The sequence below is a fragment of the Lissotriton helveticus genome, chromosome 8 (genome assembly GCF_964261635.1).
Source record: "Lissotriton helveticus chromosome 8, aLisHel1.1, whole genome shotgun sequence".
Classification (NCBI taxonomy): domain Eukaryota; kingdom Metazoa; phylum Chordata; class Amphibia; order Caudata; family Salamandridae; genus Lissotriton; species Lissotriton helveticus.
In genome coordinates this window covers 959,789,770-959,813,447 of record NC_136069.1, presented here as the reverse complement: position 1 = coordinate 959,813,447, position 23,678 = coordinate 959,789,770, and positions in this window count along the sequence as shown.

The window sequence follows — 23,678 nt, the reverse complement described above, 5'->3', positions numbered from 1 at the left end:
GCAGGAGCAAACGTATGCCAAAAATGAATGCAGAATCATCTTTTCAGTGAAGAGCAGCCAGGCACATTTTAGCAAGTTTTACTTGTAAGTGGGGTTGGAAACGCTTTTCAGGCTCAATACTGGGCTCAAAAGATGCAGCCCTGAGGTCTCTCAAGATAGCAGGTGGTTAAGTAGAAATTCGCCGCTCGGCTGACCCGGCAGGAGCAAACGTATTCCAAAAATGTACGCAGAATAAGCTTTTCAGTGAAGAGCAGCCAGGCACATTCTATCAAGTTTTACTTGTAAGTAGGGTTGGAAACGCTTTTCAGGCTCAGTACTGGGCTCAAAAGATGCAGCCCTGAGGTCTCTCAAGATAGCAGGTGGTTAAGTAGAATTTCGCCGCTCGGCTGACCCAGCAGGAGCAAACGTATGACAAAAATGAACGCAGAACCAGCTTTTCAGTGAAAAGCAGCCAGGCACATTCTGGCAAGTTTTACTTGTAAGTGGGGTTGGAAACGCTTTTCAGGCTCAGTACTGGGCTCAAAACATGCAGCCCTGAGGTCTCTCACGATAGGAGGTGGGTAAGTAGAAATGTGCCGCTTGGCTGACCCGGCAGGAGCAAACGTATGCCAAAAATGTACGCAGAATGAGCTTTTCATGAATAGCAGCCAGGGACATTTTAGCAAGTTTTACTTGTAAGTGGGAATGGAAACGCTTTTCAGGCTCAGTACTGGGCTCAAAAGATGCAGTCCTGAGGTCTCTCAAGATAGAAGGTGGTTAAGTAGAAATTCTACGCTCGGCTGACCCAGCAGGAGCAAACGTATGCCAAAAATGTATGCAGAACCAGCTTTTCAGTGAAGAGCAGCCAGGCACATTCTAGGAAGTTTTACTTGTAAGTGGGGTTGGAAAAGCTTTTCAGGCTCAGTACTGGGCTCAAAACATGCACCCCTGAGGTCTCTCATGACAGGAGGTGGGTAAGTAGAAATTCGCCGCTCGGCTGTCCCGGCAGGAGCAAACGTATGCCAAAAATGTACGCAGAATGAGCTTTTCAGTGAAAAGCAGCCAGGGACATTCTAACAAGTTTTACTTGTAAGTGGGGTTGGAAATGCTTTTCAGGCTCAGTACTGGGCTCAAAAGATGCAGCCCTGAGATCTCTCAAGATAGCAGGTGGTACCCGGCAGGAGCAAACCTATGCCAAAAATGTACGCAGAATGAGATTTTCAGTGTAGAGCAGACAGGCACATTCTAGCAAGTTTTACTTGTAAGTGGGGTTGGAAACACTTTTCAGGCTCAGTACTGGGCTCAAAAGATGCAGCCCTGAGGTCTCTCAAGATAGCAGGTGGTTAAGTAGAATTTCGCCGCTCGGCTGACCCAGCAGGAGCAAACGTATTCCAAAAATTTACACAGAACCAGCTTTTCAGTGAAGAGCAGCCAGGCATATTTTAGCAAGTTTTACTTGTAAGTGGGGTTGGAAATGCTTTTCAGGCTCAGTACTTGTCTTAAAACATGCAACCCTGACGTCTCTCATGATAGCAGGTGGTTAAGTAGAAATTCGCTGCTCGACTGACCCAGCAGGAGCAAACGTATGTCAAAAATGTACGCAGAACCAGCTTTTCAGTGAAGAGCAGCCAGGCACATTCTAGGAAGTTTTACTTGTAAGTGGGGTTGGAAAAGCTTTTCAGGCTCAGTACTGGGCTCAAAACATGCACCCCTGAGGTCTCTCATGACAGGAGGTGGGTAAGTAGAAATTCGCCGCTCGGCTGTCCCGGCAGGAGCAAACGTTTGCCAAAAATGTACGCAGAATGAGCTTTTCATGAATAGCAGCCAGGGACATTCAAGCAAGTTTTACCTGTAAGTGAGGTTGGAAACGCTTGTCAAGCTCAGTACTGGGCTCAAAAGATGCAGCCATGAGGTCTCTCAAGATAGCAGGTGATTAAGTAGAAACTCGCCGCTCGGCTGACCCAGCAGGAGCAAACGTGTGCCAAAAATCGACGCAGAACCAGCTTTTCAGTGAAGAGCAGCCAGGCACATTCTAGCAAGTTTTACTTGTAAATGGGGTCGGAAACACTTTTCAGGCTCAGTACTGCGCTCAAAACATGCTGCCCTGAGGTCTCTCATGATAGGAGGTGGGTAAGTAGAAATTCGACGCTCGGCTGACCCAGCAGGAGCAAACGTATGCCAAAAATGAATGCAGAACCAGCTTTTCAGTGAAGAGCAGCCAGGCACATTTTAGCAAATTTTACTTGTAAGTGGGGTTGGAAACGCTTTTCAGGCTCAGTACTGGGCTCAAAAGATGCAGCCCTGAGATATCTCAAGATAGCACGTGGGTAAGTAGAAATTCACAGCTCGGCTGACCCGGCAGGAGCAAACCTATGCCAAAAATGTACGCAGAATGAGATTTTCAGTGAAGAGCAGCCAGGCACATTCTAGCAAGTTTTACTTGTAAGTGGGGTTGGAAACACTTTTCAGGCTCAGTGCTGGGCTCAAAAGATGCAGCCCTGAGGTCTCTCAAGATAGCAGGTGGTTAAGTAGAATTTCGCCGCTCGGCTGACCCAGCAGGAGCAAACGTATGCCAAACATTTACACAGAACCAGCTTTTCAGTGAAGAGCAGCCAGGCATATTTTAGCAAGTTTTACTTGTAAGTGGGGTTGGAAATGCTTTTCAGGCTCAGTACTGGGCTTAAAACATGTAGCCCTGAGGTCTGTCATGATAGCAGGTGGTTAAGTAGAAATTCGGCGCTCGGCTGACCCAGCAGGAGCAAACGTATGCCAAAAATGTACGCAGAACCAGCTTTTCAGTGAAGAGCAGCCAGGCATATTTTAGCAAGTTTTACTTGTAAGTGGGGTTGGAAACGCTTTTCAGGCTGAGTACTGGGTTCAAAAGATGCAGCCCTGATGTCTCTCATGATAGCAGGTTGGTATGTAGAAATTCGCCGCTCGGCTGACCCGGCAGGAGCAAACGTATGCCAAAAATGTACGCAGACTGAACTTTTCATGAATAGCAGCCAGGGACATTCTAAGACGTTTTACTTGTAAGTGGGGTTGGAAATGCTTTTCAGGCTCAGTACTGGGCTCAAAAGATTCAGCCCTGAGGTCTCTCAAGATAATAGGTGGTTAAGTAGAAATTCGCCACTCGGCTGACCAAGCAGGAGCAAACGTATGCCAAAAATGTACGCAGAACCAGCTTTTCAGTGAAGAGCAGCCAGGCACATTCTAGCAAGTTTTACTTGTAAGTGGGGTTGGAAATGCTTTTCAGGCTCAGTACTGGGCTCAAAACATGCAGCTCTGAGGTCTCTCATGATAGGAGGTGGGTAAGTAGAAATTTGCCGCTCGGCTGACCCAGCAGAAGCAAACGTATGCCAAAAATGTATGCAGAACCAGCTTTTTAATGAAGATCAGCCAGGCACATTCTAGCAAGTTTTACTTGTAAGTGGGGTTGGAAACGCTTTTCAGGCTCAGTACCGGGCTTAAAACATGCAGCCCTGTGGTCTCTCATGATAGCAGGTGGTTAGGTAGAAATTCCCCGCTCGGCTGACCCAGCAGGAGCAAACGTATGCCAAAAATGTACGCAGAACCAGCTTTTCAGTGAAGGGCAGCCAGGCACATTCTAGCAAGTTTTACTTGTAAGTGGGGTTGGAAACGCTTTTCATGCTCAGTACTGGGCTCAAAACATGCAGCCCTGAGGTCTCCCATGATAGCCGGTGGGTAAGTAGAAATTCGACGCTCGGCTGACCCAGCAGGAGGAAACCTATGCCAAAAATGTACGCAGAACCAGCTTTTCAGTGAAGAGCAGCCAGGCACATTCTAGCAAGTTTTACTTGTAAGTGGGGTTGGAAATGCTTTTCAGGCTCAGTACTGGGCTCAAAACATGCAGTCCTGAATTCTCTCATGATAGGAGGTGGGTAAGTAGAAATTCGACGTTCGGCTGACCCAGCAGGAGCAAATGTATGCCAAAAAAGAACGCAGAACCAGCTTTTCAGTGAAGAGCAGCCAGGCACATTTTAGCAAGTTTTACTGTTAAGTGGGGTTGGAAATGCTTTTCAGGCTCAGCACTGGGCTCAAAAGATGCAGCCCTGAGGTCTCTCAAGATAGCAGGTGGTTAAGTAGAAATTCGCCGCTCGGCTGACCCGGCAGGAGCAAACGTATGTCAAAAATGTACGCAGAACCAGCTTTTCAGTGAAGAGCAGCCAGGCAGATTCTAGCAAGTTTTACTTGTAAGTGGGGTTGGAAAGGCTTTTCAGGCTCAGTACTGGGCTAAAAAGATGCAGCCCTGAGGTCGCTCAAGATAGCAGGTGGTTAAGTAGAAATTCGCCGCTCGGCTGACCCAGCAGGAGCAAACGTATGCCAAAAATGTACGCAGAACCAGCTTTTCAGTGAAGAGCAGCCAAGCACATTCCAGCAAGTTTTTCTTGTAAGTGGGGTTGGAAACGCTTTTCAGGCTCAGTACTGGGCTCAAAACATGCAGCCCTGAGGTCTCTCATGATAGCAGCTGGTTAAGTAGAAATTCGCCGCTCGGCTGACCCAGCAGGAGCAAAAGTATGACAAAAATTAACGCAGAACCAGCTTTTCAGTGAAGACCAGCCTGGCACATTCTAGCAAGTTTTACATGTAAGTGGGGTTGGAAACGCTTTTCAGGCTCAGTACTGGGCTCAAAACATGCAGCCCTGAGGTCTCTCACGATAGGAGGTGGGTAAGTAGAAATTTGCCGCTTGGCTGACCCGGCAGGAGCAAACGTATGCCAAAAATGTACGCAGAATGAGCTTTTCATGAATAGCAGCCAGGGACATTCAAGCAAGTTTTACCTGTAAGTGGGGTTGGAAACGCTTTTCAGGCTCAGTACTGGGCTCAAAACATGCAGCCCTGAGGTCTCTCATGATAGCAGCTGGTTAAGTAGAAATTCGCCGCTCGGCTGACCCAGCAGGAGCAAAAGTATGACAAAAATGAACGCAGAACCAGCTTTTCAGTGAAGAGCAGCCTGGCACATTCTAGCAAGTTTTACATGTAAGTGGGGTTGGAAACGCTTTTCAGGCTCAGTACTGGGCTCAAAAGATGCAGCCCTGAGGTCTCTCAAGATAGCAGGTGGTTAAGTAGAATTTCGCCGCTCGGCTGACCCAGCAGGAGCAAACGTATGACAAAAATGAACGCAGAACCAGCTTTTCAGTGAAGAGCAGCCAGGCACATTCTAGCAAGTTTTACTTGTAAGTGGGGTTGGAAACGCTTTTCAGGCTCAGTACTGGGCTCAAAACATGCATCCCTGAGGTCTCTCACGATAGGAGGTGGGTAAGTAGAAATTCGCCGCTTGGCTGACCCGGCAGGAGCAAACGTATGCCAAAAATGTACGCAGAATGAGCTTTTCATGAATAGCAGCCAGGGACATTCTAGCAAGTTTTACTTGTAAGTGGGAATGGAAACGATTTTCAGGCTCAGTACTGGACTCAAAAGATGCAGCCCTGAGGTCTCTCAAGATAGAAGGTGGTTAAGTAGAAATTCTATGCTCGGCTGACCCAGCAGGAGCAAACGTATGCCAAAAATGTACGCAGAACCAGCTTTTCAGTGAAGAGCAGCCAGGCACATTCTAGGAAGTTTTACTTGTAAGTGGGGTTGGAAATGCTTTTCAGGCTTAGTACTTGTCTTAAAACATGCAACCCTGACGTCTCTCATGATAGCAGGTGGTTAAGTAGAAATTCGCTGCTCGGCTGACCCAGCAGGAGCAAACGTATGTCAAAAATGTACGCAGAACCAGCTTTTCAGTGAAGAGCAGCCAGGCAGATTCTAGCAAGTTTTACTTGTAAGTGGGGTTGGAACTGCTTTTCAGGCTCAGTACTGGGCTCAAAACATGAGGCCCTGAGGTCTCTCATGATAGGAGGTGGGTAAGTAGAAATTCGCTGTTCGGCTGACCCGGCAGGAGCAAACGTATGCCAAAAATGTACGCAGAATGAGCTTTTCATGAATAGCAGCCAGGGACATTCTAGCAAGTTTTACTTGTAAGTGGGGTTGGAAACGCTTTTCAGGCTCAGTACTGGGCTCAAAAGATGCAGCCCTGAGGTCTCTCAAGATAGAAGGTGGTTAAGTAGAAATTCTACGCTCGGCTGACCCAGCAGGAGCAAACGTATGCCAAAAATGTACGCAGAACCAGCTTTTCAGTGAAGAGCAGCCAGGCACATTCTAGGAAGTTTTACTTGTAAGTGGGGTTGGAAATGCTTTTCAGGCTTAGTACTTGTCTTAAAACATGCAACCCTGACGTCTCTCATGATAGCAGGTGGTTAAGTAGAAATTCGCTGCTCGGCTGACCCAGCAGGAGCAAACGTATGTCAAAAATGTACGCAGAACCAGCTTTTCAGTGAAGAGCAGCCAGGCAGATTCTAGCAAGTTTTACTTGTAAGTGGGGTTGGAACTGCTTTTCAGGCTCAGTACTGGGCTCAAAACATGAGGCCCTGAGGTCTCTCATGATAGGAGGTGGGTAAGTAGAAATTCGCTGTTCGGCTGACCCGGCAAGAGCAAACGTATGCCAAAAATGTACGCAGAACCACCTTTTCAGTGATGAGCAGCCAGGGACATTTTAGCAAGTTTTACTTGTAAGTGGGGTTGGAAACACTTTTCAGGCTCAGTACTGGGCTCAAAAGATGCAGCCCTGAGGTCTCTCAAGATAGCAGGTGGTTAAATAGAATTTCGCCTCTCCGCTGACCCAGCAGGAGCAAACGTATGCCAAAAATTTACACAGAACCAGCTTTTCAGTGAAGAGCAGCCAGGCATATTTTAGCAAGTTTCACTTGTAAGTGGGGTTGGAAATGCTTTTCAGGCTTAGTACTTGTCTTAAAACATGCAACCCTGACGTCTCTCATGATAGCAGGTGGTTAAGTAGAAATTCGCTGCTCGGCTGACCCAGCAGGAGCAAACGTATGTCAAAAATGTACGCAGAACCAGCTTTTCAGTGAAGAGCAGCCAGGCAGATTCTAGCAAGTTTTACTTGTAAGTGGGGTTGGAAAGGCTTTTCAGGCTCAGTACTGGGCTAAAAAGATGCAGCCCTGAGGTCGCTCAAGATAGCAGGTGGTTAAGTAGAAATTCGCCGCTCGGCTGACCCAGCAGGAGCAAACGTATGCCAAAAATGTACGCAGAACCAGCTTTTCAGTGAAGAGCAGCCAAGCACATTCCAGCAAGTTTTTCTTGTAAGTGGGGTTGGAAACGCTTTTCAGGCTCAGTACTGGGCTCAAAACATGCAGCCCTGAGGTCTCTCATGATAGCAGCTGGTTAAGTAGAAATTCGCCGCTCGGCTGACCCAGCAGGAGCAGAAGTATGACAAAAATGAACGCAGAACCAGCTTTTCAGTGAAGACCAGCCTGGCACATTCTAGCAAGTTTTACATGTAAGTGGGGTTGGAAACGCTTTTCAGGCTCAGTACTGGGCTCAAAACATGCAGCCCTGAGGTCTCTCACGATAGGAGGTGGGTAAGTAGAAATTTGCCGCTTGGCTGACCCGGCAGGAGCAAACGTATGCCAAAAATGTACGCAGAATGAGCTTTTCATGAATAGCAGCCAGGGACATTCAAGCAAGTTTTACCTGTAAGTGGGGTTGGAAACGCTTTTCAGGCTCAGTACTGGGCTCAAAACATGCAGCCCTGAGGTCTCTCATGATAGCAGCTGGTTAAGTAGAAATTCGCCGCTCGGCTGACCCAGCAGGAGCAAAAGTATGACAAAAATGAACGCAGAACCAGCTTTTCAGTGAAGAGCAGCCTGGCACATTCTAGCAAGTTTTACATGTAAGTGGGATTGGAAACGCTTTTCAGGCTCAGTACTGGGCTCAAAACATGCACCCCTGAGGTCTCTCATGACAGGAGGTGGGTAAGTAAAAATTCGCCGCTCGGCTGTCCCGGCAGGAGCAAACGTATGCCAAAAATGTACTCAGAATGAGCTTTTCATGAATAGCAGCCAGGGACATTCAAGCAAGTTTTACCTGTAAGTGAGGTTGGAAACGCTTTTTAGGCTCAGTACTGGGCTCAAAAGATGCAGCCATGAGGTCTCTCAAGATAGCAGGTGGTTAAGTAGAAATTCGCCGCTCGGCTGACCCAGCAGGAGCAAACGTATGCCAAAAATCGAAGCAGAACCAGCTTTTCAGTGAAGAGCAGCCAGGCACATTCTAGCAAGTTTTACTTGTGAATGGGGTCGGAAACACTTTTCAGGCTCAGTACTGCGCTCAAAACATGCTGCCCTGAGGTCTCTCATGATAGGAGGTGGGTAAGTAGAAATTCGACGCTCGGCTTCACCAGCAGGAGCAAACGTATGCGAAAAATGAATGCAGAACCAGCTTTTCAGTGAAGAGCAGCCAGGCACATTTTAGCAAGTTTTACTTGTAAGTGGGGTTGGAAACGCTTTTCAGGCTCAGTACTGGGCTCAAAAGTTCAAAAGATTCAGCCCTGAGGTCTCTCAAGATAGCAGGTGGTTAAGTAGAATTCACAGCTCGGCTGACCCGGCAGGAGCAAACCTATGCCAAAAATGTACGCAGAACCAGCTTTTCAGTGAAGAGCAGCCAGGCATATTTTAGCAAGTTTTACTTGTAAGTGGGGTTGGAAATGCTTTTCAGGCTCAGTACTTGTCTTAAAACATGCAACCCTGACGTCTCTCATGATAGCAGGTGGTTAAGTAGAAATTCGCTGCTCGGCTGACCCAGCAGGAGCAAACGTATGCCAAAAATGTACGCAGAACCAGCTTTTCAGTGAAGAGCAGCCAGGCAGATTCTAGCACGTTTTACTTGTAAGTGGGGTTGGAACTGCTTTTCAGGCTCAGTACTGGGCTCAAAACATGCAGCCCTGATGTCTCTCATGATAGGAGGTGGGTAAGTAGAAATTTGCTGTTCGGCTGACCCGGCAGGAGCAAACGTATGCCAAAAATGAATGCAGAAACAGCTTTTCAGTGAAGAGCAGCCAGGCACATTTTAGCAAGTTTTACTTGTAAGTGGGGTTGGAAACGCTTTTCAGGCTCAGTACTGGGCTCAAAAGATACAGCCCTGAGATCTCTCAAGATAGCAGGTGGGACCCGGCAGGAGCAAACCTATGCCAAAAATTTACGCAGAATGAGATTTTCAGTGAAGAGCAGCCAGGCACATTCTAGCAAGTTTTACTTGTAAGTGGGGTTGGAAACACTTTTGAGGCTCAGTACTGGGCTCAAAAGATGCAGCCCTGAGGTCTCTCAAGATAGCAGGTGGTTAAATAGAATTTCGCCTCTCCGCTGACCCAGCAGGAGCAAACGTATGCCAAAAATTTACACAGAACCAGCTTTTCAGTGAAGAGCAGCCAGGCATATTTTAGCAAGTTTTACTTGTAAGTGGGGTTGGAAATGCTTTTCAGGCTTAGTACTTGTCTTAAAACATGCAACCCTGACGTCTCTCATGATAGCAGGTGGTTAAGTAGAAATTCGCTGCTCGGCTGACCCAGCAGGAGCAAAGGTATGTCAAAAATGTACGCAGAACCAGCTTTTCAGTGAAGAGCAGCCAGGCAGATTCTAGCAAGTTTTACTTGTAAGTGGGGTTGGAACTGCTTTTCAGGCTCAGTACTGGGCTCAAAACATGAGGCCCTGAGGTCTCTCATGATAGGAGGTGGGTAAGTAGAAATTCGCTGTTCGGCTGACCCGGCAAGAGCAAACGTATGCCAAAAATGTACGCAGAACCACCTTTTCAGTGATGAGCAGCCAGGGACATTTTAGCAAGTTTTACTTGTAAGTGGGGTTGGAAACACTTTTCAGGCTCAGTACTGGGCTCAAAAGATGCAGCCCTGAATTCTCTCATGATAGGAGGTGGGTAAGTAGAAATTCGCCACTCGGCTGACCCGGCAGGAGCAAATGTCGGCCAAAAATTTACGCAGAATGAGCTTTTCAGTGAACAGCAGCCAGGAACATTCTAGCAAGTTTTACTTGTAAGTGGGGTTGGAAAGGCTTTTCAGGCTCAGTACTGGGCTAAAAAGATGCAGCCCTGAGGTCGCTCAAGATAGCAGGTGGTTAAGTAGAAATTCGCCGCTCGGCTGACCCAGCAGGAGCAAACGTATGCCAAAAATGTACGCAGAACCAGCTTTTCAGTGAAGAACAGCCAAGCACATTCCAGCAAGTTTTTCTTGTAAGTGGGGTTGGAAACGCTTTTCAGGCTCAGTACTGGGCTCAAAACATGCAGCCCTGAGGTCTCTCATGATAGCAGCTGGTTAAGTAGAAATTCGCCGCTCGGCTGACCCAGCAGGAGCAAAAGTATGACAAAAATGAACGCAGAACCAGCTTTTCAGTGAAGACCAGCCTGGCACATTCTAGCAAGTTTTACATGTAAGTGGGGTTGGAAACGCTTTTCAGGCTCAGTACTGGGCTCAAAACATGCAGCCCTGAGGTCTCTCACGATAGGAGGTGGGTAAGTAGAAATTTGCCGCTTGGCTGACCCGGCAGGAGCAAACGTATGCCAAAAATGTTTGCAGAATGAGCTTTTCATGAATAGCAGCCAGGGACATTCAAGCAAGTTTTACCTGTAAGTGGGGTTGGAAACGCTTTTCAGGCTCAGTACTGGGCTCAAAACATGCAGCCCTGAGGTCTCTCATGATAGCAGCTGGTTAAGTAGAAATTCGCCGCTCGGCTGACCCAGCAGGAGCAAAAGTATGACAAAAATGAACGCAGAACCAGCTTTTCAGTGAAGAGCAGCCTGGCACATTCTAGCAAGTTTTACATGTAAGTGGGGTTGGAAACGCTTTTCAGGCTCAGTACTGGGCTCAAAAGATGCAGCCCTGAGGTCTCTCAAGATAGCAGGTGGTTAAGTAGAATTTCGCCGCTCGGCTGACCCAGCAGGAGCAAACGTATGACAAAAATGAACGCAGAACCAGCTTTTCAGTGAAGAGCAGCCAGGCACATTCTAGCAAGTTTTACTTGTAAGTGGGGTTGGAAACGCTTTTCAGGCTCAGTACTGGGCTCAAAACATGCATCCCTGAGGTCTCTCACGATAGGAGGTGGGTAAGTAGAAATTCGCCGCTTGGCTGACCCGGCAGGAGCAAACGTATGCCAAAAATGTACGCAGAATGAGCTTTTCATGAATAGCAGCCAGGGACATTCTAGCAAGTTTTACTTGTAAGTGGGAATGGAAACTCTTTTCAGGCTCAGTACTGGGCTCAAAAGATGCAGCCCTGAGGTCTCTCAAGATAGAAGGTGGTTAAGTAGAAATTCTACGCTCGGCTGACCCAGCAGGAGCAAACGTATGCCAAAAATGTACGCAGAACCAGCTTTTCAGTGAAGAGCAGCCAGGCACATTCTAGGAAGTTTTACTTGTAAGTGGGGTTGGAAATGCTTTTCAGGCTTAGTGCTTGTCTTAAAACATGCAACCCTGACGTCTCTCATGATAGCAGGTGGTTAAGTAGAAATTCGCTGCTCGGCTGACCCAGCAGGAGCAAACGTATGTCAAAAATGTACGCAGAACCAGCTTTTCAGTGAAGAGCAGCCAGGCAGATTCTAGCAAGTTTTACTTGTAAGTGGGGTTGGAACTGCTTTTCAGGCTCAGTACTGGGCTCAAAACATGAGGCCCTGAGGTCTCTCATGATAGGAGGTGGGTAAGTAGAAATTCGCTGTTCGGCTGACCCGGCAAGAGCAAACGTATGCCAAAAATGTACGCAGAACCACCTTTTCAGTGATGAGCAGCCAGGGACATTTTAGCAAGTTTTACTTGTAAGTGGGGTTGGAAACACTTTTCAGGCTCAGTACTGGGCTCAACAGATGCAGCCCTGAATTCTCTCATGATAGGAGGTGGGTAAGTAGAAATTCGCCACTCGGCTGACCCGGCAGGAGCAAATGTCGGCCAAAAATTTACGCAGAATGAGCTTTTCAGTGACCAGCAGCCAGGAACATTCTAGCAAGTTTTACTTGTAAGTGGGGTTGGAAAGGCTTTTCAGGCTCAGTACTGGGCTAAAAAGATGCAGCCCTGAGGTCGCTCAAGATAGCAGGTGGTTAAGTAGAAATTCGCCGCTCGGCTGACCCAGCAGGAGCAAACATATGCCAAAAATGTACGCAGAACCAGCTTTTCAGTGAAGAGCAGCCAAGCACATTCCAGCAAGTTTTTCCTGTAAGTGGGGTTGGAAACGCTTTTCAGGCTCAGTACTGGGCTCAAAACATGCAGCCCTGAGGTCTCTCATGATAGCAGCTGGTTAAGTAGAAATTCGCCGCTCGGCTGACCCAGCAGGAGCAAAAGTATGACAAAAATGAACGCAGAACCAGCTTTTCAGTGAAGACCAGCCTGGCACATTCTAGCAAGTTTTACATGTAAGTGGGGTTGGAAACGCTTTTCAGGCTCAGTACTGGGCTCAAAACATGCAGCCCTGAGGTCTCTCACGATAGGAGGTGGGTAAGTAGAAATTTGCCGCTTGACTGACCCGGCAGGAGCAAACGTATGCCAAAAATGTACGCAGAATGAGCTTTTCATGAATAGCAGCCAGGGACATTCAAGCAAGTTTTACCTGTAAGTGGGGTTGGAAACGCTTTTCAGGCTCAGTACTGGGCTCAAAACATGCAGCCCTGAGGTCTCTCATGATAGCAGCTGGTTAAGTAGAAATTCGCCGCTCGGCTGACCCAGCAGGAGCAAAAGTATGACAAAAATGAACGCAGAACTAGCTTTTCAGTGAAGAGCAGCCTGGCACATTCTAGCAAGTTTTACATGTAAGTGGGGTTGGAAACGCTTTTCAGGCTCAGTACTGGGCTCAAAACATGCACCCCTGAGGTCTCTCATGACAGGAGGTGGGTAAATAAAAATTCGCCGCTCGGCTGTCCCGGCAGGAGCAAACGTATGCCAAAAATGTACTCAGAATGAGCTTTTCATGAATAGCAGCCAGGGACATTCAAGCAAGTTTTACCTGTAAGTGAGGTTGGAAACGCTTTTTAGGCTCAGTACTGGGCTCAAAAGATGCAGCCATGAGGTCTCTCAAGATAGCAGGTGGTTAAGTAGAAATTCGCCGCTCGGCTGACCCAGCAGGAGCAAACGTATGCCAAAAATCAAAGCAGAACCAGCTTTTCAGTGAAGAGCAGCCAGGCACATTCTAGCAAGTTTTACTTGTGAATGGGGTCGGAAACACTTTTCAGGCTCAGTACTGCGCTCAAAACATGCTGCCCTGAGGTCTCTCATGATAGGAGGTGGGTAAGTAGAAATTCGACGCTCGGCTTCACCAGCAGGAGCAAACGTATGCCAAAAATGAATGCAGAACCAGCTTTTCAGTGAAGAGCAGCCAGGCACATTTTAGCAAGTTTTACTTGTAAGTGGGGTTGGAAATGCTTTTCAGGCTCAGTACTGGGCTCAAAAGTTCAAAAGATTCAGCCCTGAGGTCTCTCAAGATAGCAGGTGGTTAAGTAGAATTCACAGCTCGGCTGACCCGGCAGGAGCAAACCTATGCCAAAAATGTACGCAGAACCAGCTTTTGAGTGAAGAGCAGTCAGGCATATTTTAGCAAGTTTTACTTGTAAGTGGGGTTGGAAATGCTTTTCAGGCTCAGTACTTGTCTTAAAACATGCAACCCTGACGTCTCTCATGATAGCAGGTGGTTAAGTAGAAATTCGCTGCTCGGCTGACCCAGCAGGAGCAAACGTATGCCAAAAATGTACGCAGAACCAGCTTTTCAGTGAAGAGCAGCCAGGCAGATTCTAGCACGTTTTACTTGTAAGTGGGGTTGGAACTGCTTTTCAGGCTCAGTACTGGGCTCAAAACATGCAGCCCTGATGTCTCTCATGATAGGAGGTGGGTAAGTAGAAATTCGCTGTTCGGCTGACCCGGCAGGAGCAAACGTATGCCAAAAATGAATGCAGAAACAGCTTTTCAGTGAAGAGCAGCCAGGCACATTTTAGCAAGTTTTACTTGTAAGTGGGGTTGGAAATGCTTTTCAGGCTCAGTACTGGGCTCAAAAGATGCAGCCCTGAGATCTCTCAAGATAGCAGGTGGGACCCGGCAGGAGCAAACCTATGCCAAAAATGTACGCAGAATGAGATTTTCAGTGAAGAGCAGCCAGGCACATTCTAGCAAGTTTTACTTGTAAGTGGGGTTGGAAACACTTTTGAGGCTCAGTACTGGGCTCAAAAGATGCAGCCCTGAGGTCTCTCAAGATAGCAGGTGGTTAAATAGAATTTCGCCTCTCCGCTGACCCAGCAGGAGCAAACGTATGCCAAAAATTTACACAGAACCAGCTTTTCAGTGAAGAGCAGCCAGGCATATTTTAGCAAGTTTCACTTGTAAGTGGGGTTGGAAATGCTTTTCAGGCTTAGTACTTGTCTTAAAACATGCAACCCTGACGTCTCTCATGATAGCAGGTGGTTAAGTAGAAATTCGCTGCTCGGCTGACCCAGCAGGAGCAAACGTATGTCAAAAATGTACGCAGAACCAGCTTTTCAGTGAAGAGCAGCCAGGCAGATTCTAGCAAGTTTTACTTGTAAGTGGGGTTGGAACTGCTTTTCAGGCTCAGTACTGGGCTCAAAACATGAGGCCCTGAGGTCTCTCATGATAGGAGGTGGGTAAGTAGAAATTAGCTGTTCGGCTGACCCGGCAGGAGCAAACGTATGCCAAAAATGTACGCAGAATGAGCTTTTCATGAATAGCAGCCAGGGACATTCTAGCAAGTTTTACTTGTAAGTGGGGTTGGATACGCTTTTCAGGCTCAGTACTTGGCTCAAAAGATGCAGCCCTGAGGTCTCTCAAGATAGTAGGTGGTTAAGTAGAAATTCGCCGCTTGGCTGACCCGGCAAGAGCAAACGTATGCCAAAAATGTACGCAGAACCACCTTTTCAGTGATGAGCAGCCAGGGACATTTTAGCAAGTTTTACTTGTAAGTGGGGTTGGAAACACTTTTCAGGCTCAGTACTTGGCTCAAAAGATGCAGCCCTGAGGTCTCTCAAGATAGCAGGTGGTTAAGTAGAAATTCGCTGCTCAGCTGACCCAGCAGGAGCAAACGTATGTCAAAAATGTACGCAGAACCAGCTTTTCAGTGAAGAGCAGCCAGGCAGATTCTAGCAAGTTTTACTTGTAAGTGGGGTTGGAACTGCTTTTCAGGCTCAGTACTGGGCTCAAAACATGAGGCCCTGAGGTCTCTCATGATAGGAGGTGGGTAAGTAGAAATTCGCTGTTCGGCTGACCCGGCAGGAGCAAACGTATGCCAAAAATGTACGCAGAATGAGCTTTTCATGAATAGCAGCCAGGGACATTCTAGCAAGTTTTACTTGTAAGTGGGGTTGGAAACACTTTTGAGGCTCAGTACTGGGCTCAAAAGATGCAGCCCTGAGGTCTCTGAAGATAGCAGGTGGTTAAATAGAATTTCGCCTCTCCGCTGACCCAGCAGGAACAAACGTATGCCAAAAATTTACACAGAACCAGCTTTTCAGTGAAGAGCAGCCAGGCATATTTTAGCAAGTTTTACTTGTAAGTGGGGTTGGAAATGCTTTTCAGGCTTAGTACTTGTCTTTAAACATGCAACCCTGACGTCTCTCAAGATAGCAGGTGGTTAAGTAGAAATTCGCCGCTTGGCTGACCCGGCAAGAGCAAACGTATGCCAAAAATGTACGCAGAACCACCTTTTCAGTGATGAGCAGCCAGGGACATTTTAGCAAGTTTTACTTGTAAGTGGGGTTGGAAACACTTTTCAGGCTCAGTACTGGGCTCAAAAGATGCAGCCCTGAATTCTCTCATGATAGGAGGTGGGTAAGTAGAAATTCGCCACTCGGCTGACCCGGCAGGAGCAAATGTCTGCCAAAAATTTACGCAGAATGAGCTTTTCAGTGAACAGCAGCCAGGGACATTCTAGCAAGTTTTACTTGTAAGTGGGGTTGGAAAGGCTTTTCAGGCTCAGTACTGGGCTAAAAAGATGCAGCCCTGAGGTCGCTCAAGATAGCAGGTGGTTAAGTAGAAATTCGCCGCTCGGCTGACCCAGCAGGAGCAAACGTATGCCAAAAATGTACGCAGAACAAGCTTTTCAGTGAAGAGCAGCCAAGCATATTCCAGCAAGTTTTTCTTGTAAGTGGGGTTGGAAACGCTTTTCAGGCTCAGTACTGGGCTCAAAACATGCAGCCCTGAGGTCTCTCATGATAGCAGCTGGTTAAGTAGAAATTCGCTGCTCGGCAGACCCAGCAGGAGCAAAAGTATGACAAAAATGAACGCAGAACCAGCTTTTCAGTGAAGAGCAGCCTGGCACATTCTAGCAAGTTTTACATGTAAGTGGGGTTGGAAACGCTTTTCAGGCTCAGTACTGGGCTCAAAACATGCAGCCCTGAGGTCTCTCACGATAGGAGGTGGGTACGTAGAAATTTGCCGCTTGGCTGACCCCGCAGGAGCAAACGTATGCCAAAAATGTACGCAGAATGAGCTTTTCTTGAATAGCAGCCAGTGACATTCTAGCATGTTTTACTTGTAAGTGGGGTTGGAAACGCTTTTCAGACTCAGTACTGGGCTCAAAAGATGCAGCCCTGAGGTCTCTCAAGATAGCAGGTGGTTTAGTAGAAATTCGACGCTCGGCTGACCCAGCAGGAGCAAACGTATGCCAAAAATGTACTCAGCACCAGCTTTTCAGTGAAGAGCAGCAAGGCACATTTTAGCAAGTTTTACTTGTAAGTGGGGTTGGAAACGCTTTTCAGGCTCAGTACTGGGTTCAATAGATGCAGCTTTGAGGTTTCACATGATAGCCGGTGGGTAAGTAGAAATTCAACGCTCGGCTGACCCGGCAGGAGCAAACGTATGCCAAAAATGTACCCCAAACCAGCTTTTCAGTGATGAGCAACCAGGGACATTTTTAGCAAGTTTTACTTGTAATTGGGTTGGAAACGCTTTTCAGGCTCAGTACTGGGCTCAAAAGATGCAGCCCTGAGGTCTCTCAAGATAGCAGGTGGTTAAATAGAAATTTACCGCTTGGCTGACCCAGCAGGAGCAAACGTATGCCAAAAATATACGCAGGACCAGCTTTTCAGTGAAGAGCAGCCAGGCACATTCTAGCAAGTTTTACATGTAAGTGGGTCTGAAAACGCTTTTCAGGCTCAGTACTGGGCTCAAAACATGCAGCCCTGAGGTCTCTCATGGTAGCCGGTGGGTAAATAAAAATTCGCCGCTCGGCTGACCCGGCAGGAGAAAACGTATGCCAAAAATGTATGCAGAACCAGCTTTTCAGTGATGAGCAGCCAGGGACATTTTAGCAAGTTTTACTTGTAAGTGGAGTTGGAAACGCTTTTCAGGCTCAGTACTGGACTCAAAAGATGCAGCCCTGAATTCTCTCATGATAGGAGGTGGGTAATTAGAAATTCGCCACTCGGCTGACCTGGCAGTAGCAAACATATGCCAAAAATGTACGCAGAATGAGCTTTTCAATGAATAGCAGCCAGGGACATTCTAGCAAGTTTACTTGTAAGTGGGGTTGGAAACGCTTTTCAGGCTCAGTACTGGGCTCAAAAGATGCAGCCCCGAGTTCTCTCAAGATAGCAGTTGGTTAAGTAGAAATTCGCTGCTCGGCTGACCCAGCAGGAGCAAACGTATGCCAAAAATGTACACAGAACCAGCTTTAGCAAGTTTTACTTGTAAGTGGGGTTGGAAATGCTTTTCAGGCTCAGAACTGGGCTCAAAAGATGCAGCCCTGAGGTCTCTCAAGATAGCAGGTGGTTTAGTAGAATTTCGCCGCTCGGCTGACCCAGCAGGAGCAAACGTATGACAAAAATGAACGCAGAACCAGCTTTTCAGTGAAGAGCAGCCAGGCACATTCTAGCAAGTTTTACTTGTAAGTGGGGTTGGAAACGCTTTTCAGGCTCAGTACTGGGCTCAAAACATGCAGCCCTGAGGTCTCTCACAATAGGAGGTGGGTAAGTAGAAATTCGCTGCTTGGCTGACCCGGCAGGAGCAAACGTATGCCAAAAATGTACGCAGAATGAGCTTTTCATGAATAGCAGCCAGGGACATTTTAGCAAGTTTTACTTGTAAGTGGGAATGGAAACGCTTTTCAGGCTCACTACTGGGCTCAAAAGATGCAGCCCTGAGGTCTCTCAAGATAGAAGGTGGTTAAGTAGAAATTCTACGCTCGGCTGACCCAGCAGGAGCAAACGTATGCCAAAAATGTACGCAGAACCAGCTTTTCAATGAAGAGCAGCCAGGCACATTCTAGGAAGTTTTACTTGTAAGTGGGGTTGGAAAAGCTTTTCAGGCTCAGTACTGGGCTCAAAACATGCACCCCTGAGGTCTCTCATGACAGGAGGTGGGTAAGTAGAAATTCGCCGCTCGGCTGTCCCGGCAGGAGCAAACGTATGCCAAAAATGTACGCAGAATGAGCTTTTCAGTGAATAGCAACCAGGGACATTCTAGCAAGTTTTACTTGTAAGTGGGGTTGGAAACGCTTTTCAGGCTCAACACTGGGCTCAAAAGATGCAGCCCTGAGATTTCTCAAGATAGCAGGTGGGACCCGGCAGGAGCAAACCTATGCCAAAAATGTACGCAGAATGAGATTTTCAGTGAAGAGCAGCCAGGCACATTCTAGCAAGTTTTACTTGTAAGTGGGGTTGGAAACACTTTTCAGGCTCAGTACTGGGCTCAAAAGATGCAGCCCTGAGGTCCCTCAAGATAGCAGGTGGTTAAGTAGAATTTCGCCGCTCGGCTGACCCAGCAGGAGCAAACGTATGCCAAAAATTTACACAGAACCAGCTTTTCAGTGAAGAGCAGCCAGGCATATTTTAGCAAGTTTTACTTGTACGTGGGGTTGGAAATGCTTTTCAGGCTCAGTACTTGTCTTAAAACATGCAACCCTGACGTCTCTCATGATAGCAGGTGGTTAAGTTGAAATTTGCTGCTCGGCTGACCCAGCAGGAGCAAATGTATATAAAAAATGTACGCAGAACCAGCTTTTCAGTGAAGAGCAGCCAGGCACATTCTAGGAAGTTTTACTTGTAAGTGGGGTTGGAAAAGCTTTTCAGGCTCAGTACTGGGCTCAAAACATGCACCCTGAGGTCTCTCATGGCAGGAGGTGGGTAAGTAGAAATTTGCCGCTCCGCTGTCCCGGCAGGAGCAAACGTATGCCAAAAATGTACGCAGAATGAGCTTTTCATGAATAGCAGCCAGAGACATTCAAGCAAGTTTTACCTGTAAGTGAGGTTGGAAACGCTTTTCTGGCTCAGTACTGGGCTCAAAAGATGCAGCCATGAGGTCTCTCAAGATAGCAGGTGGTTAAGTAGAAATTCGCCGCTCGGCTGACCCAGCAGGAGCAAACGTATGCCAAAAACTCGACGCAGAACCAGCTTTTCAGTGAAGAGCAGCCAGGCACATTCTAGCAAGTTTTACTTGTGAATGGGGTCGGAAACACTTTTCAGGCTCAGTACTGCGCTCAAAACATGCTGCCCTGAGGTCTCTCATGATAGGAGGGTGGTAAGTAGAAATTCGACGCTCGGCTGACCCAGCAGGAGCAAACGTATGCCAAAAATGAATGCAGAACCAGCTTTTTAGTGAAGAGCAGCCAGGCACATTTTAGCAAGTTTTACTTGTAAGTGGGGTTGGAAACGCTTTTCAGGCTCAGTACTTGTCTTAAAACATGCAACCCTGACGTCTCTCATGATAGCAGGTGGTTAAGTAGAAATTCGCTACTCGGCTGACCCAGCAGGAGCAAACGTATGCCAAAAATGTACGCAGAACCAGCTTTTCAGTGAAGAGCAGCCAGGCAGATTCTAGCAAGTTTTACTTGTAAGTGGGGTTGGAAACGCTTTTCAGGCTCAGTACTGGGCTCAAAACATGCAGCCCTGAGGTCTCTCACGATAGGAGGTGGGTAAGTAGAAATTTGCCGCTTGGCTGACCCCGCAGGAGCAAACGTATGCCAAAAATGTACGCAGAATGAGCTTTTCTTGAATAGCAGCCAGTGACATTCTAGCAAGTTTTACTTGTAAGTGGGGTTGGAAACGCTTTTCAGACTCAGTACTGGGCTCAAAAGATGCAGCCCTGAGGTCTCTCAAGATAGCAGGTGGTTAAGTAGAAATTCGACGCTCGGCTGACCCAGCAGGAGCAAACGTATGCCAAAAATGTACTCAGCACCAGCTTTTCAGTGAAGAGCAGCAAGGCACATTTTAGCAAGTTTTACTTGTAAGTGGGGTTGGAAACGCTTTTCAGGCTCAGTACTGGGTTCAATAGATGCAGCCTTGAGGTTTCACATGATAGCCGGTGTGTAAGTAGAAATTCAACGCTCGGCTAACCCGGCAGGAGCAAACGTATGCCAAAAATGTACCCCAAACCAGCTTTTCAGTGATGAGCAACCAGGGACATTTTTAGCAAGTTTTACTTGTAATTGGGTTGGAAACGCTTTTCAGGCTCAGTACTGGGCTCAAAAGATGCAGCCCTGAGGTCTCTCAAGATAGCAGGTGGTTAAATAGAAATTTACCGCTTGGCTGACGCAGCAGGAGCAAACGTATGCCAAAAATGTACGCAGAACCAGCTTTTCAGTGAAGAGCAGCCAGGCACATTCTAGCAAGTTTTACATGTAAGTGGGTCTGGAAACGCTTTTCAGGCTCAGTACTGGGCTCAAAACATGCAGCCCTGAGGTCTCTCATGGTAGCCGGTGGGTAAATAAAAATTCGCCGCTCGGCTGACCCGGCAGGAGAAAACGTATGCCAAAAATGTATGCAGAACCAGCTTTTCAGTGATGAGCAGCCAGGGACATTTTAGCAAGTTTTACTTGTAAGTGGAGTTGGAAACGCTTTTCAGGCTCAGTACTGGACTCAAAAGATGCAGCCCTGAATTCTCTCATGATAGGAGGTGGGTAATTAGAAATTCGCCACTCGGCTGACCTGGCAGGAGCAAACATATGCCAAAAATGTACGCAGAATGAGCTTTTCAATGAATAGCAGCCAGGGACATTCTAGCAAGTTTACTTGTAAGTGGGGTTGGAAACGCTTTTCAGGCTCAGTACTGGGCTCAAAAGATGCAGCCCCGAGTTCTCTCAAGATAGCAGTTGGTTAAGTAGAAATTCGCTGCTCGGCTGACCCAGCAGGCGCAAACGTATGCCAAAAATGTACACAGAACCAGCTTTAGCAAGTTTTACTTGTAAGTGGGGTTGGAAATGCTTTTCAGGCTCAGTACTGGGCTCAAAACATGCAGCCCTGAGGTCTCTCATGATAGGAGGTGGGTAAGTAGAAATTTGCCGCTCGGCTGACCCGGCAGGAGCAAACGTATGCCAAAAATGTACGCAGAATGAGCTTTTCAGTGAAGAGCAGCCAGGCACATTCTATCAAGTTTTACTTGTAAGTGGGGTTGGAAACGCTTTTCAGGCTCAGTACTGGGCTCAAAAGATGCAGCCCTGAGGTCTCTCAAGATAGCAGGTGGTTAAGTAGAATTTCGCCGCTCGGCTGACCCAGCAGGAGCAAACGTATGACAAAAATGAACGCAGAACCAGCTTTTCAGTGAAGAGCAGCCAGGCACATTCTAGCAAGTTTTACTTGTAAGTGGGGTTGGAAACGCTTTTCAGGCTCAGTACTGGGCTCAAAACATGCAGCCCTGAGGTCTCTCACGATAGGAGATGGGTAAGTAGAAATTCGCCGCTTGGCTGACCCAGCAGGAGCAAACGTATGCCAAAAATGTACACAGAATGAGCTTTTCATGAATAGCAGCCAGGGACATTCTAGCAAGTTTTACTTGTAAGTGGGAATGGAAACGCTTTTCAGGCTCACTACTGGGCTCAAAAGATGCAGCCCTGAGGTCGCTCAAGATAGAAGGTGGTTAAGTAGAAATTCTACGCTCGGCTGACCCAGCAGGAGCAAACGTATGCCAAAAATGTACGCAGAACCAGCTTTTCAGTGAAGAGCAGCCAGGCACATTCTAGGAAGTTTTACTTGTAAGTGGGGTTGGAAAAGCTTTTCAGGCTCAGTACTGGGCTTAAAACATGCACCCCTGAGGTCTCTCATGACAGGAGGTGGGTAAGTAGAAATTCGCCGCTCGGCTGTCCCGGCAGGAGCAAACGTATGCCAAAAATGTACGCAGAATGAGCTTTTCAGTGAATAGCAGCCAGGGACATTCTAGCAAGTTTTACTTGTAAGTGGGGTTGGAAACGCTTTTCAGGCTCAGTACTGGGCTCAAAAGATGCAGCCCTGAGATTTCTCAAGATAGCAGGTGGGACCCGGCAGGAGCAAACCTATGCCAAAAATGTACGCAGAATGAGATTTTCAGTGAAGAGCAGCCAGGCACATTCTAGCAAGTTTTACTTGTAAGTGGGGTTGGAAACACTTTTCAGGCTCAGTACTGGGCTCAAAAGATGCAGCCCTGAGGTCTCTCAAGATAGCAGGTGGTTAAGTAGAATTTCGCCGCTCGGCTGACCCAGCAGGAGCAAACGTATGCCAAAAATTTACACAGAACCAGCTTTTCAGTGAAGAGCAGCCAGGCATATTTTAGCAAGTTTTACTTGTAAGTGGGGTTGGAAATGCTTTTCAGGCTCAGTACTTGTCTTAAAACATGCAACCCTGACTTCTCTCATGATAGCAGGTGGTTAAGTAGAAATTCTCTGCTCGGCTGACCCAGCAGGAGCAAATGTATGTCAAAAATGTACGCAGAACCAGCTTTTCAGTGAAGAGCAGCCAGGCACATTCTAGGAAGTTTTACTTGTAAGTGGGGTTGGAACTGCTTTTCAGGCTCAGTACTGGGCTCAAAACATGCACCCCTGAGGTCTCTCATGGCAGGAGGTGGGTAAGTAGAAATTCGCCGCTCTGCTGTCCCGGCAGGAGCAAACGTATGCCAAAAATGTACGCAGAATGAGCTTTTCATGAATAGCAGTCAGAGACATTCAAGCAAGTTTTACCTGTAAGTGAGGTTGGAAACGCTTTTCTGGCTCAGTACTGGGCTCAAAATATGCAGCCATGAGGTCTCTCAAGATAGCAGGTGGTTAAGTAGAAATTCGCCGCTCGGCTGACCCAGCAGGAGCAAACGTATGCCAAAAACTCGACGCAGAACCAGCTTTTCAGTGAAGAGCAGCCAGGCACATTCTAGCAAGTTTTACTTGTGAATGGGGTCGGAAACACTTTTCAGGCTCAGTACTGCGCTCAAAACATGCTGCCCTGAGGTCTCTCATGATAGGAGGGTGGTAAGTAGAAATTCGACGCTCGGCTGACCCAGCAGGAGCAAACGTATGCCAAAAATGCATGCAGAACCAGCTTTTCAGTGAAGAGCAGCCAGGCACATTTTAGCAAGTTTTACTTGTAAGTGGGGTTGGAAACGCTTTTCAGGCTCAGTACTGGGCTCAAAAGATGCAGCCCTGAGATCTCTCAAGATAGCAGGTGGTTAAGTAGAAATTCACAGCTCGGCTGACCCGGCAGGAGCAAACCTATGCCAAAAATGTACACAGAATGAGATTTTCAGTGAAGAGCAGCCAGGCACATTCTAGCAAGTTTTACTTGTAAGTGGGGTTGGAAAACCTGTTCAGGCTCAGTACTGGGCTCAAAAGATGCAGCCCTGAGGTCTCTCAAGATAGCAGGTGGTTAAGTAGAATTTCGCCGCTCGGCTGACCCAGCAGGAGCAAACGTATGCCAAAAATTTACACAGAACCAGCTTTTAAGTGAAGAGCAGCCAGGCATATTTTAGCAAGTTTTACTTGTAAGTGGGGTTGGAAATGCTTTTCAGGCTCAGTACTTGTCTTAAAACATGCAACCCTGACGTCTCTCATGATAGCAGGTGGTTAAGTAGAAATTCGCTGCTCGGCTGACCCAGCAGGAGCAAACGTATGCCAAAAATGT